The sequence below is a fragment of the Balaenoptera physalus genome (genome assembly GCF_965194825.1).
Source record: "Balaenoptera physalus genome assembly, chromosome: 10".
Taxonomy (NCBI): domain Eukaryota; kingdom Metazoa; phylum Chordata; class Mammalia; order Artiodactyla; family Balaenopteridae; genus Balaenoptera; species Balaenoptera physalus.
The window spans coordinates 30,239,435-30,255,158 of record NC_138889.1 but is presented as its reverse complement, the minus strand read 5'-3'; the positions used below and the strand labels follow the sequence as shown (position 1 = coordinate 30,255,158).

The window sequence follows — 15,724 nt, the reverse complement described above, 5'->3', positions numbered from 1 at the left end:
TGCCAGGTATTCTTTGAGGTGCTAAAGATACAGCAATGAACAAAACAGAATCCTTGTCTCCTAAAGTTTATATTTTATATTTTGCTTAGAGGAGTCAAACTCTGAGTGAACTCTTGTTTGTATTGCCTGTGGTGTTTGTTTCTGAATTCAATTTAGAACACTTTTTAAAATTGTAAAGCATTTTTAAGTTCTAGCACCCATTTACTTTGGAAACTTCTTTTATATTTCTGTGTCATCAACTAAATTAATAAAACTGAAGAATTATATTTACCATGCCCTAAATTGAATGTTATAGTCTTAGAAGTAAGATACTATGTGTGTGTGTATGTTCAGTATATGTATATGTATATTTGTGTATGCATGTATACATTTATCTTAGGAATTTTTTTTTTTTTACTTCTAAGTATGTAACCTTAGGTAAATTTTTTAACCTTTACTAAGTTTTTCTTATTTTGAAAATGTAGATAATAGGGTCTATTTGACAGTGTTATTGTGATGATTAGAAATATTGTATGAAAATGGTCAATGAAGGACCTCTTACTATGTCACAAAAACCTAAACAGATGTGGAATCTAGGGGTTAAAGTTAACAAAGTAATTTGCCCAAGGGTGTAACTTGCTCAAGTAAGTAGCAGATCTGAACTCAAGATCTTGCCTTGTTATATCTTTTCTCCAACTTCATACTCAGAAAACCAGTTTATCTTTTATATGCTAAAGCATTGTCTACATGCTTGTTTAATTTGAACTAAAAATCTTTAGGAAAAATATTAACTACACATTTCCCACTTGTGTATTAGCCTTGCAGAGCACTACATTTCTCATCTCAGGCTTTTTGGTTTTATTTTGTTTTGTTTTTGAAAAGCTCAGTTATATCTGCCATCTATTCCCAAGTGATTTTCTTCTCTGCTGTGACAGTGTCTGTCAGTCACTGCCCTATCAGTCTTTCTCAATCCATGGAATGGCTCCATAGCCAATGTCACTGTTTTTCAGCGGCATTGCCTTCTTTCCTCTTATTTCCTCTTCTTCTTATGTTTTCATCCTGGGGAGAGGAGGAATTGATGGGGGGAGAGGTCTTTTCTTGCTTCTCCCTTTTTTCTTACTTTAATTTGAAAAGAGTGGCCTTTCCTAAAAACGCCAGTTAATCAGTGTTTCTTTCCTAACCTGTGTTTGGAGCACAGCCTTAAAGTCCTTTACTCTTTATAGTCACATGTATTTTGGTTTTGTCTGCTAAATAGTTATTTCTTTAACAGGAAATGAGAATTTAGTTTAGGGTTTTTTTCACTTATTTATTGACTAGGAGCCATTCCTTACATCTGAAGATTATGGAAAACAAATTCTAGAGGTCTGAAGTATTCAAACTAATTTTGCTCAGCTATTAACTTCTAAACACTTTAAATGTTGAATAGCATTGCATTCTTGTCTCCAATTTGCATCTCCTTTCTTTTTTTTAAGTCTTTAGTGGATCCCCATTGCCCTCTGAATAAGGGGCAAGCAAACTCTTTTAATAAAAGACAGAATCCTTTGGCATTTCAGTTCTCCTGAAGAAATCTTTAGTTCTCTGAAGGTGGCAACCTCCCTGGCAGTCTGGACTTTTTATGTTGGCTGCCCCTACTGCTGGTTCACTGATCTCACACCACCTCCTCCCCATCCCATCTCCCTTGGGAGATACTGGTCAAGACAGGAGTTACTTCCTCTTTGAAACTTCCCCTAAGCACCAAAGACTTGTTAGGCATTTGACCTTGGTTCTTATAGGGTCCTGGGTATGCCTTCAGAATAAGGCTTCTGCTACACTATAACCCTGAAGACAAGGGAGTGGTGTCTTATTCTCATTGTACTTCTTGTCTAGCATATACCATAGAGACCAACAAAAAAGCAGGATCTCAGTAAATATGTATTGAGTCAATTGAACTATCTTTAATGTGCAAATAAATTGCTGTTGTATATAGTCATTATATTATACTTGTGGGCTTCCTAAATGCATTCAGAATGCATTGAAATGAAGTGTTTATTAAAGGTGTTTAAAATTTAATAATAATAATTACTCAATAGTTTGCAAGATACTAATTCTTACTAAAATTTAATTAAATGTTTGCACCTGATAAAGACTTTTAAAGTGTATTTTATTCTGCATAAAATGCAGTTCCAAGAAATATAAGAATAGCATTTTCCTGATAACATATTTTATATTCTAAACTAACTATAGTTCATATTTTCTAGCATACTTATTACTGTATTACTCTCTGAAAAATATTATTTTCTGGAAACAAGCACTTAGAACCCAGTGAGAGACTTTTTGTTGATGTGTAAAGGCATTTAAGGGTAGTTCTTGTGTTGGAACACAACATCCTTTTGAAGACTGATAAAAGCTATAGGCTCTCTCTCTCCAGAACAATGCCCAAATGCACATATGCTCAACAATTTTGCCTACAATTTTAAGATTCTTGTGTTTCATTCAAGAAAAATAGGTTAAGAAATCCCAGGCTAAAATCAACCTGAAAAGAACATGGACTCAGCCAAGAGGTGGGACAAAGGTGGAAGGACAAGAGTGTTAAAAATGGTCAAGAAGTGTGTGCTTCAGAAAAGGTTGCACAATGGTTTATAAATCTGAAATACTTCCTAACTTGAATGCTCCCTAAAAAGATGATTTCAATTGTTTGGAATTAAAACAACTTGTACTCATTCACGCATCCACCCATTCAATTGGCCACTGTGCTAGGAACTGAGAGAGTGGAGGGGAAGTGCAACTGTGGAAGAATAGTTATTATTTTAAACTAGGCAATTTCTCTGTTTCTCACATAAACAAGCATATCATGCTAGAGATAAGGAAAATGAATTCATTTGTTTGGAAGTTTCTGCTTACTATGACACTGATTTTATACCCAGTAGCCATTTTTCATTTCTAATTACTATTGATATTACGTGCAAATAAATGAAAATTTTAATGAATTCTAGAATCACAAAATATGATTTAATTATATTAATATTAAATGACTAGAATGAAAAGTATTAATGTGACATATAATCAAGGCAGTAATATTGTAAGTTTATTGTTTTAAGCATCATAACAGTGCCCAAAATAGGATGAATATTTTTATAGAAATTTAATGAAAAACATGGCATCTTTTGATTACCCTGAAATTATTTACATGCAAAGGGGTATCTCAAATTAAGATAGCAGTTTTTGTGCCTTCAGCCAAACTCAGGTGGGGTTAGAGGTAATTTTAATTCTCTGTGACATTCATTGAGACTCAGGCTTGGGTCTGTTTTCCTAGTAACATGGAACTGCTTTGCAATGAGACACCAGGGGAAACTTTGATCAAATCATTGTAGAAGTAATTGTGGCCTCAAGTAAATTGCAGTGGAACCAAGGAAAACTTTCTGTATATAATCTGTCAGAAAACCAGAGAGAATGTGGGTAAACAATCACCTTGGAAAGGAGGGCACAGCACTACGTGTATATGATATTGTTATCCACCATACTTGGTGACATATTATGATCCATGTGCGGGTGTGACTGAAAGACCTATTTGTGAACAATGGGCCTTTTCATGCTGCACATGCTAGGATGATTCTCTGGTTTTGCAGCTGCAACTGCTATTCGCAAAGCATGCTGCTGTTTAAAGGGCATCCATTTAAATGTGAAGCCAATCCCAACTCTGCACAAAAGAGCCACCCAATTCCTGAGTATACCATGACAGTTTGATCTGTCTGTGCTGAGTTACCTAACTTTCTACAGCTCCATCATATTGCTTTACCCAAATACTCCTGTACTCTTTACTAATGCTGAAATTGACAAGAATTATGTTTTCATGAATATCATTTAAACTCTGGGCATTTGTTTTCTCTTCACTCACTTATCCATTCATTCAGAAAAGATTTTTGAAGACCTATCATGTCCCTATCTCCTTCCATGTGCTGCATGTGAAGAATAGAGCAGGAAGAAGACAAATACTTTCCCTGAACACTGTTTTTGGCTGCTCCAAACCTGCTACTTGATTTTAAAGATGGCTTATAAATAAGGTTTATAGATTTACTCAAGAAACAAGCAGCCCTCTCTGGAACAAAATCATGTCACATGACAATACCGAAATTTGAACAGACCCATAACTTCAGGTATTGTCAACCTTCTGTGATGTTTGGATATGGATACAATGATACAAATGATGCAAATACATTTATGTCATTTGTTACTCCAGTTTTTAATCAGTGGTTTGTTTCCCAATCCATTCTGCCAGAAATAATACCATAACTTTTTCTTTATATTGACACCTTCTACTTTCTACCTTTTTATCTTCTGCATTAAGGTGTATGTTCCTTAGGGGCAAGGGCTTCTTTATCTTTGTTTCCTTTGTTAAACCTTGCATATAATCTGACATATATATAGTTGGTGCACAATAAAACTTCTTATTGTTCCTTGACTACAGGAACATGTTCCTGCTTTGATTTTGCACAGCCTCTGCAATTACTATTCCCTCTGCCTGAAATACTCATCTCATGGATATCCACATGGTTCACTCCCTCAACCCTTCACTCTGTTTGAACATCATCTCATCAGAGAGGCTCACCATAACCAACCTACTTAAATTAGAAACTTCACAACTCTCCTATTCCACCACCACCCACACTTCCTATCCTATTCTCCTTACTCTGATTTATTGTTCTTCATAGCATTTATCACTATCTGTCACATTTGTTTATCATTTGTTTTCAACTACCAAAAGCTCTGTGAAGGTAGGAACTTTGTTCTATTCACTATTTTATTCCCAAGGCCTGGAACAATGCCTAGAACCTAATGGAATACTCAATAAACATTTGTTGAATAAATGAATGAATGAATGAATGAATGATATAAATCCATGCATATCATATACTGCCTAACAAAGCATAGAGATGTGATGGTTTATTGTATGACACTGGTAGTATGTGAAGAGTTCAGGTAGATGCTTCTGTAAATGTTCCTCTGGGATGATGACACAACTCCCAGTAGCAAAAACCTTTTTGACAATGATTGACTTGATGTGATGCAATAATTGCATAATTGCAGAAAGAGAAGAATGAATCTGCTCATTTCTGGTATAACACTTGGACCATAGATAGGTGAATACATTTCCAGAATTCTACCATATCGTCTTGCTCTTGTTTGATTAGTGAAATGATTGCTTTGACAATTGCAAGCTTATGCCAGGCACATTTTGCTAAACTAGAGTAGATCATTTCTATTGGTAGTTTCAGTCCCATGTGGCCCTATTACTTTCCCCCATATTTATGCCTCACTGTGAACAGAAGTGCTCAAATCCCATGTGATAATTAGTTAGATGCTGGCAAATTTTCAATGAATCTGTCTAATCCTGCCCTGAATATCTCTTTCCCTTTTCCCTTATTTGTCAGAAGATATCTATACACTAATGGTAGCTTACATTTACCCATATGCCCAGGCCAGAAGCTGGAGTAGCATCCTTGATCCCTCTCTCTTCTTCAGCCCCAAATCCAAGCATTAAAAATGGTAAGTCAGTTCTGTCTTGAAACTGACCTCTTTTAATTCCCACTGACATTAAATTAGTGTAAGCCAACATCACCTCTTGTGAAGACTAAGACTAATGCATTACCTTCTCCCTGGGTTTCCTGCCTCTGGTCTAGTTTCTCTCCAATGCATTCTCCTAACAGAATAAAAGATAGTTTTTCAAAAATGCAAATCTATACTGGTTTCTCTTAATCTTCAGAATAAAGTCAAATTCTTCAGCTTGGCATGAAAGGTAATTTATGAATAGACATCTGCCTCATTTTCCAGCTTCCCAACTACTTCTAATCCCTTTGAGCTCCAGTCCTTCTGAGTTATCTGCAAAATCTCTGAAAAAGTCATGTTTTTTCTTGACTCTGGACTTTGTACACGTCATTCTTTATACTTGGTAAAACTTCTCTCCCATTTTGAGTGGGGTTTATTCCCCCTTCCTGATTTCAGTTTGGAGACTATCATATTCATAGTTTTCTTGATCCCCTGAGACTGAATTAGGTGCCTTTCATCTGTGCTTATTTGTCACTCTGTGATCACCCCTATCATAAGATTTAAAACAAACGGTGCTGAAATTGCCTATTTACTTTCTTCCTTACCCACTAGCCTACAGGTATATCTTCTGTGTTCAGCACAGTGCTTGACACACAGTAAATGTTCAGCATCATTTGTTGAATAAGTTCTTAACTGCAATGAAAGTGTATTTATATTCATGGAGATGGTATGTTTCCATATTACGTCTACCTATAAGTCACTTTTGGAAGTTCACAGATCCTTCAAGACAATCAGAGGCTTTAGAATATATACAAATGTGATTTTAAATTAAAGCTTTTCTTTATTTCAAAGCAGAATGTATCCATTACATGTTGATCAAAAATTCACTTTGATTATTGGAGACAGTACGTGTGTGTTCATATGAATATGAAACGAGGTTTATTTAAAGTATTGGCTAACACTTTCAGCAAGTGTAAGGCAAACATAATTTTTAACCTCCTTGAATGAAATTAAACAGTGTGGATAAATCATTGATTAAGATTACACTTTCATTTAGCCTCTTCTACCTGAAAAGTGTTAATTATTGGATTTGTGACAACACCAGAAAATGAGTAAGAATAAATTAATAAGCATAATACACATTCAAACCTGATACTATCAAACTTTAAAGTGACTTCCCCTAAAGTTAGGTGTGTGACTTAAAACTGTAAATTATTTTATTTTTATTTTTTGCTGTAGAGGAAATATTTGACCACAGTAATATATATTAATTTTTTCTCAAGGCACTTTTATTCTTACACACTTTTTTCCAGTCACTGAAGAAAAGTTAACTTATAGCTATCTACAGCTTCAAAGACAAACCACAATAAGTTCAAATTAAATAAAAATAAAATAAAACAATTGAAAACAAAATTTAATATCCAGGTCATTCAGAAGATTCTGAAGTAATACAGGAAAATACAAAGGTAAACTGATAAATATAATTGTAAGATATTTAACCACACACATATATATATATAAAACTAAAAAACCAAATAAAATAAAAATAATAATAATAAAGATAAAGATAATAGGAAAACCAAAGAATGGGAAATATATAACTAATGGCTGATGGAAACAGGAATAGAAAGAAATTCATATAATAAAAATATTTTTTTTAAGTATTAACAAATCACAGTAATGATACTAACATGTATAGTTTTAAAAATTTTTTTATTGATATATAATTAACATATAGCATTATGTAAGTTTAAGATGTACAATGTAATTTAATATATTTATATATTGCAATATGATCACCACCATAGAATTAGCTAAAACCTGTATCATGTCTCATAATTATAATTTCTTTTTTGTGGTGGGAACAACTAAGATATAGTCTCTTAGCAACTCTGAAATTTATAATACAGTATTGTTGTCTATAATCACTATTCTGTGCATTACAGCTCCAGAACTTATTTATCTACTAGTTGCTAGTTTGTACCCTTAAACATCTTCCCAATTTTCCCACCCTCCATCCTTTGTAACCATCATTCTACTCTCTGTTTTTATGAATTTAGTTTCTTAGATTCCTCATATAAGTGATGTCATACAGTATTATTTTTCTTTGTCTGACTTATCTCACTTAATGTAATGCCCTCAGGTCCAACCATATTGTTGTGCAAGTTGCAGGATTTCTTTCTTTTTCATGCCTGAATAATATTCCTGTGTGTGTGTATAATACTAGCATATCTCATTTTATTGCTCTTCACTTAATTGTGTTTCATTGATATTGCATTTTTTTTTACAAAATGAAGGTTTGTGGCAACCTTGTGTAGAGCAATTCTGTTAGCACCATTTTTTCAACATTTGCTCACTTTCTGTCTCCATGTCATATTTTGGTAAATCTCTCAATATTTCAAAATTCCATTATATTGTATTTGTTAAGGGCATCTGTGATCAGTGATCTTTGATGTTATAATTGCTTTGGGGCACCGTGAACCATGCCCATATAAGACAATGAATTTAATTGACAAATGTTGTGTGTGTTCTGACTGTTCCACTGACTGACTGGCCATTACCCCATCTCTCTTCCTCTTCTCAGACCTCCATATTCTCTGTGACACAACAATGTTGGAATAAGTCAATTAATAACCCTACAATGGCCTCTAAGTGTTCAAGTGAAAGGAAGAGTCACATGCCTCTCACTTTAAATAAAAGGCTAAAAATGATTAAGCTTAGTGAAGAAGGCATGTTGAAAGTCTAAATAGGCAGAAAGCTAGGCCCCTTGCACCAAACAGGTAGCCAAGCTGTGAATGCAAAGAAAAAGTTCTTGAAGGAAATTAAAAGTGCTATTCCAGTGAACACACAAATGGCAATAAAACAAAACAGCCTTATGGCTAATACAGAGAAAGTTTTACTGGTCTGTATAGAAGATCAAACCAGCCACAATAGTCCCTTGAGCCAAAGCCTAACCCAGAACAAGGTCCTAACTCTCTTCAATCCTGTGAAGGCTGAGAGAGATGAGGAAGCTACAGAAGAAAAATTTGAAGCTTAGCAGAGGTTGGTTCTTGAGGTTTAAGGAGATAAGCCATCTCCATAACATAAAGTACAAGGTGAAGCAACAAGTTCTAATGTGGAAGCTGCAGCAAGTTATCCAGAAAATCTAGCTAAAATAATTAATAAAGATAGCCACACTAAACAACAAATTTTCAGTGTAGATGAAACAGCCTTATATTGGAAGGAGATGTCTTCTAAGACTTTCAAAGCTAGGGAAGACTTTAAAGCTTCAAAGGACACACAGTAAATGATTCTCTTGTTAGAGGCTAACTTCAACTTTAAGTCGAAGCCAGTGCTCATTTATCATTCCCAAAATCCTAGGCCCCTTAAGAATTATGCTGAATCTACTCTGCCTATGCTCTATAAATGGAACAACAAAGCCTGCATGACAGCACATCAGTTTACAACATGGTTTACTGAATAGTTTAAGCCCACTCTTGAGACCTACTGCCCAGAAAACAAATTCCTTTCAAAATATTACTGCTCATTGACAATGCATCTTGTCACCCAAAATCTCTGATGGAGAGGTACAGTGAGATTCATGTTGTTTTCATGCCTGCTAACATAGCATCCATTCTGCAGCCCATGGATCAAGGAGTAATTTTGCCTTTCAAGTCTTATTATTGATAGTGATTCCTCTGATGGATCTGGGCAAAGTAAATTGAAACCCCTTTGGAAAGGATTCACCATTCTAGATGCCATTAAGAACATTCATATTCATGGGAAGAGGTCAAAATATTAACATATATAGGAGTTTGGAAGAAATTGATTCTAACCCTCATGGATGACTTTGAGGGATTCAAGACTTCAGTGGAGGAAGTAACTGCATATGTGGTGGAAATAGCAAGAGAGCTAGAATTAGAAGTGGAGCCTGAAGATGTGACAGAATGAATTGCTGCAATCTCATGATAAAACTTTAACAGATGAAGAGTTGCTTCTTATGGATGAGCAAAGAAAGTGATTTCTTGAGATGGAATCTACTTCTGGTGAAGATACTGTGAAGATTGTTGAAATGATAACAAAGGGTTTAGAATATTACATAAACTTAGCTGATGAAATAACAGGAGAACTTGAGAGGATCGACTCCAATTTTGAAAGTTCTATTGTGGGTAAAATGCTAGCAAACAGCATTGCATGCTACAGAGAAATTGTTTGTGAAAGGAATAGTCAATTGATGCAGCAAACTTCAGTGTTGTTTTATTTTAAGAAAGTACCACAGCCACCCCAACCTTCAGCAACCACCACCAATCAGTTAGCAGCCATCAACATCAAGGCAAGATCCTCCACCAGCGAAAACATTAGCACTCGCTGGAGGCTCAGGTGATGGTTAGCACTTCTTAGCATTAAACCATTTTACATTGAGGTATGTACATTGTTTTTTTAGATATAATGCTGTTGCTCACTTAATAAACTACAGTATAGTGTAAGGATAGCTTTTATCTGAACTCAGAAACCAAAAAATTTGCGTGACTTTCTTTGTTGTGATATTCACTTTATTGCAGGGGTCTGGAACCAAACCAGTAATATCTCCAAGATTTGCCTGTATATCCAGAAATGGAATTGCTGGATCAAATGGTAGTTCTATTTTTAATTTCTTGAGGAACCTTCATACTGATTTCCATAGTGGCTTCACAAGTTACATTCCCACCAATAGTAAACATCTCCACATCCTTGTCAACACTTGTTATCTCTTGTCTACTTGATGATAGCCATTTTAACAGATGTGCAGTGATACTTCATTGATTTTTTATTTGTATTTACCTGATGACTAGTGATGTCAAGCATCTTCTTATGTACATGTTGGCTATTTGGATGTCTTTTTTGGAGAATGTCTAGTTCCTCTGCTCATTTTTTAAACATATATTTTTAATCAAATTATATGAGTTCATTATCTATTTTTGGATGTTAACCCCAACCCAATATGGTTTGCAAATATTTCTCCCATTCCACAGGTTGCCTTTTCATGTTAATTGTTTCTTTTGCTGTGCAGAATCTTTTTAGTTTGATGTAGTCCCACTTGTTGATTTTTGTTTTTGTGCTTCCAGTGTCTTATCTAAAAAATCTTTGCCAAGACCAATGTCAAGGAGCTGTTCCTTATGTTTTCTTCTAGGAGTTTTATCATATCAGGTCTTATGTTTAAGTCTTTAATCCACTGAGTAAATTTTTCAGAGTGAGGTAAGATAGGGGTCCAATTTCTTCTTCATGTGTTTATCAAGTTTTTACACCATTTGTTGGAAACTATTCTTTCCTCATTGAGTGTTCTTGGCTCCCTTGTTAAATATTAGTTGACTGAAAATGTGAGAGTTTGTTTCTGTGCTCTTTATTCTATTCCGTTGGTCTATGTGTCTATTTTTATGGCAGTACCATACTGTTTAAATTGATTACTATAGTTGTGTAATATGAAATCAGAAAATGTGATGTCTCCAGCTTTGTTTTTCTTTTTCATGATTGCTTTGGCTATTTGGAGTCTTTTGTGAAAACATACAAATTTTAGGACAGTTATTTTTCTATTTCTGTGAAAAATGTCACTGGAATTTTGACCAGGATTTCATTGAATCTATAGATGGCTTTGGGTAGTATGTACATTTTAACAATATTAATTCTTCTGATCCATGAACCCAGCCATCTTTCCATTTATGTGTGTCTTCTTCAGTTTCTTTCATCAAAGTCTTGTAGTTTTCATTGTACAAATCTTATACATCCTTGGTCAAATTTATTCCTAAGTATTTTATTGTTTTTGATGCTACTATGAATGTGATAGTTTTCTTTATTTACTTTTCAGCTGTTTTGTTGTTTGTGTATGGTTGTTAGTGCAACTGATTTCTGTATGTTGATTTTATACATGGTACTGATACATTTATACATTTATACTGATAGCCTAATGGAGGTTTCTTTGTAGGTTACAATCAATCCCTGGCTGCTTTTAGAATTTTTCTTTATCTTTGATTTTTGATAGTTTCCTTACAATGTGTCTTGGAGAAGGTCTTTTTGCATTGAGATAATAGGGTGATCTATCGGCTTCATGAACTTGGATGTCCAATTCTCTCCCAGGTTTGGGAAGTTCTCAGCTATTATTTCTTTAAATAAACTTTCTATCCCCTTTGCCCTCTCTTCTCCTTCTGGACTCTGATTATTCTTTGTGCTTTCTGTGGAATCCCATAGATCACATAGACTTTCTTTGTTCTTTTTCATTCTTTTTTCTTTGTTCTCTTCTAAGTGAGTTATTTCAACATCTATGTCCTCTAATGCATTTATTACGTCTTCATTTGTCCTGCTCTACTGAAGATGCTCTTTATTGTATATTTTACTTCATTCATTGAATTTTTAAGCTTCAGAATTTCTGTTTAGTTCTTTTATATGTTTTCTGTTCTTTTTGTAAATATCTCATTTTGATCATGTATTTTTTTCATGATTTCATTGGAACGTCTCTCTGAGTTTTCTTGTAGTTTGTTGAGTTTCTTTAAATACAGCTATTTTTAGTTATTTATGAATTAGATCATGAACCTCCATGCCCTTGAGCTCAGTTATTGGAGAATTATTTTTATCTTTTGATAATAACATTCCCTTGATTTTTTTTTAATATTTCTCTATGAATTAGTGACTTTATGTGTTTCTATTTTCCACTGTTTGTTTATTTATTTATTTATGGCTGTCTTGGGTCTTCGTTTCTGTGCAAGGGCTCTCTCCAGCTGCAGCGAGTGGGGGCCACTCTTCATTGCAGTGTGCGGGCCTCTCACCATCGTGGCCTCCCCTGTTGCGGAGCACAGGCTCCAGACGTGCAGGCTCAGTAATTGTGGCTCACGGGCCTAGTTGCTCTGCGGCATGTGGGATCCTCCCAGACCAGGGCTCGAACCCGTGCCCCTGCATTAACAGGCAGATTCCCAACCACTGTGCCACCAGGGAAGCCCCCATTCCCTTGATTTTTTGATGTTCTTTGTAGTTTTACATTGCTGCTTTCATATTTGACATAACAGACACCTCCTTAAATCTTTGCTAGTTTCCTTCAGCTGGGTTATTCTGTTCACTGGTGCTGTATCTTTTCCAATATGAGACCCCAAGAAAAGAAATCTGCGCTTTTCTCTGCCTTTGTATAGGTACATTCTACTCTTCTTGCTCCCTCTTGTGGCAGAATTCTTAAGCTTTGATGTCTTATCTGGTTCTTACAACTCACCAGGCTGCTACTGGAAGCCTCTCTTTTGTTTTTCAAAAGGTGGCACCATAGCTGAAATTTGTGGTTTCTCACTTGCCCACAGACCCTGGCCTGTTTTCTGAGTGTATTTCCTGTCTGCTGTAGTTCACTCTTCCCTCTGCACTTTGGAACATGCACAAGAAGCTGCCTCAGTGTGGTGGGTGGTGTGTGTTTACCACTTGTGGCATTGGGGGTGCCTGCAGACCTAGTAGGGAGATACTCAGGTGAGGTACTCCCAGAAACTCACAGGTGGGCTTCCTTATGAAGTCTGCAGGAACTGCATCCCTTTAATTCCTTTGATACCATTATCTTCCTCTTTCTTGATCAGCTCCCTCCTCCCAGTCATGGAGATCCTGCCTCAGTACTCTGGGTGCTGCTGGAGAGAAATGGGTTTACTGCTGTCCTTTTCCCTTGCAAGAAAGGTGGCCACTGCCTGATAGGTCATCCCCATGTGGTGTTGCATGGGATGGGGGGGGGTGGGAGTGGGGACAGCACTGGTAAAGCTCTTACCATCTTCACTGAATTCTATAACTCATATACATTTTTTTCTCCAATGGTGTGCTAGAATTTCCCCTTAAGAGGCTGGACTTCTAAAGTTTCTCTCTCATATGTGGGTATCTTACCAGGTCAGCACTCTCCAGGTTTTTTCCTGACTTTGGCAACAGGGGTTGAGGAAGGTTGGCTACTTTGCCAGCTCCACAGCCTGAACAGTCTGTCTGCCTGTTTTGGATGCACAAATGGGCAAAACTTCTCTTAGGTCCCTTGTCATGTAATGTTGGATCCCACAACTCCCAGAAAATGTACTTTTGTTCATGGAACGGTGTTTAATTCTTGGTTGAAAAGGGGACAAAAAGTAGAAACATCTCATGTCACCATGATGCTGATATCACTCATACATAGTGTTTGAGGTATGCCAGCCATTGTTCTAAACATTTTGCATATATTAATGCATTTAATCCTATAAGATATGTGATATTATCGCCATTTAAAGATAAGGAAACTGAAGAACAAATAGGATAAATGACTTGCCTGGTGTTAGCAGGGATTCTTATCCACATCTAATCATGTATTTAAAATAAGGACAATCAAACTACCCATGTGAAGATGCAATAGAACAGAGAGACTTATGAATAAATATCAACTAAATAGTAATTTGTTATTGTTCTCTTGGAGAAGAATTTAATATTAAAACAAACTGATTTTATTCAACCTTCTGATTCATAATGTCATTTCTTATAATTTATTCCAAAGAAATAATTCAAAAATTAAGTAATTAAAACGTTCTGTAGAAAGACATTACAACATGTTTGCACAGGGAGCTGAGTAGGCAGGGCTGTGTAGTTGCAATGATTCCTAAAAAAAAAAAAAAAAAAAAACTCAGAAATTGATAAATTGTTGAATAGATTGGAGATGTCATTGTAATGAAACTTATATTTCCATTAAAATGATATATTTCAGGGACTTCCTTGGTGGTCCAGTGGTAAAGGATCTGCCTTACAATGCAGGGGACGCAGGTTCAATCCGTGGTCAGGGAGCTAAGATCCCTCATGCCACAGGGCAACTAAGCCTGCGTGCCACAACTACTGAGCCCGTGCACCTCAATTAGAGCCCATGTGCCACAAACTACAAAGGCCATGTGCTCTGGAGCCTGCATGCCACAACTATAGAGCCCACGCACCCTTGAGCCTGTGCACCACAACTAGAGAGAAGCCCGTGCACTACAACGAAGAGCCCACGTGCCGCAACTAAGACCCGATTCAGCCAAAAATAAAAATAAAATAAATAAATAATAAAGACAATTTAAAAATGATAGGTTTCAAAAATATAAAGCAGTACTGAGAAGTATTTGTGAAATAACATTAAGTGAAAGGACAAAATATAATTTTTTTTGGAGTATAGTTGATTCATAATTTTGTTAGTTTCAGGTGTACAGCAAAGTGAATCTGTTATATATATACATATCAAATCTTTTTTTTAGATTATTTTCCCATATAGGCCATTACAGAGTACTGAGTAGAGTTCCCTGTGTTATGCAGTAGTTCCTTATTAGTAATCAATTTTATATATAGTAGTGTGTATATGTCAATCCCAATCTTCCAATTTATCCCTCCCCTACCCCCCCTTGTCACCTGGTAACCATAGTTTGTTTTCTACATCTGTAACTCTATTTCTGCTTTGTAGATAAGTTCATTTGTACCCTTTTTCTCAGATTCCACATATAAGCAATATCATAGGATATTTGGCTTTCTCTGTCTGACTTACTTCACTCAGAATAACAATCTCTAGGTCCATCCATATTGCTGCAAATGGCATTATTTTGTTCTTTTTTATAGCTGAGTAATATTTCATTGTATATATGTACCACATTTTCTTTTTTTCTTTTTTAACATCTTTATTGGAGTATAATTGCTCTACAATGATGTGTAGGTTTCTGCTTTATAACAAAGTGAATCAGTTATACATATATATATATCCCCATATCTCTTCCCTCTTGCATCTCCCTCCCTCCCACCCTCCCTATTCCACCCCTCTAGGTGGTCACAAAGCACCAAGCTGATCTCCCTGTGCTATGTGGATGCTTCCCACTAGCTATTTTACATTTGGTAGTGGTTATATGTCCATGCCACTCTCTCACTTTGTCCCAGCTTACCCTTCACCCTCCCCATATCCTCAAGTCCATTCTCTAGTAGGTCTGCGTCTTTATTCCTGTCTTGCCCGTAGGTTCTTCATGACCAATTTTTTTTTTTAGATTCCATATATATGTGTTAGCATACGGTATTTGTTTTTCTCTTTCTGACTTACTGCACTCTGTATGACAGACTCTAGGTCCATCCACCTCACTACAAATAACTCAATTTCGTTTCATTTTATGGCTGAGTAATACCACATTTTCTTTATCCATTCCTCTGTTGATGGACATTTAGTTTGCGTCCATGCCCTGGCTATTGTAAATAGTTCTGCAGTAAACATTGGGGTGCATGTATCTTTTTGAAT

General features: G+C 35.8%; 1 protein-coding gene and 1 long non-coding RNA gene across 11 annotated transcripts in view; one reads left to right on the top strand and one right to left on the bottom strand.

Moving 5' to 3' along the window:
* The window catches only part of GRIA4 (glutamate ionotropic receptor AMPA type subunit 4), a 548,948-nt gene that overhangs the window by 119,955 nt on the left and 413,269 nt on the right, over positions 1-15,724 (top strand). The gene's annotated exons all lie outside the window — the stretch shown is intronic.
* LOC309636725 overlaps positions 331-15,724 on the bottom strand; it is a 332,310-nt gene continuing 316,916 nt past the window's right edge. The window contains exon 2 of the long non-coding RNA XR_014250179.1: positions 331-15,634. This is a non-coding gene — a long non-coding RNA (uncharacterized lncRNA). The remainder of the gene's footprint in view (positions 15,635-15,724) is intronic.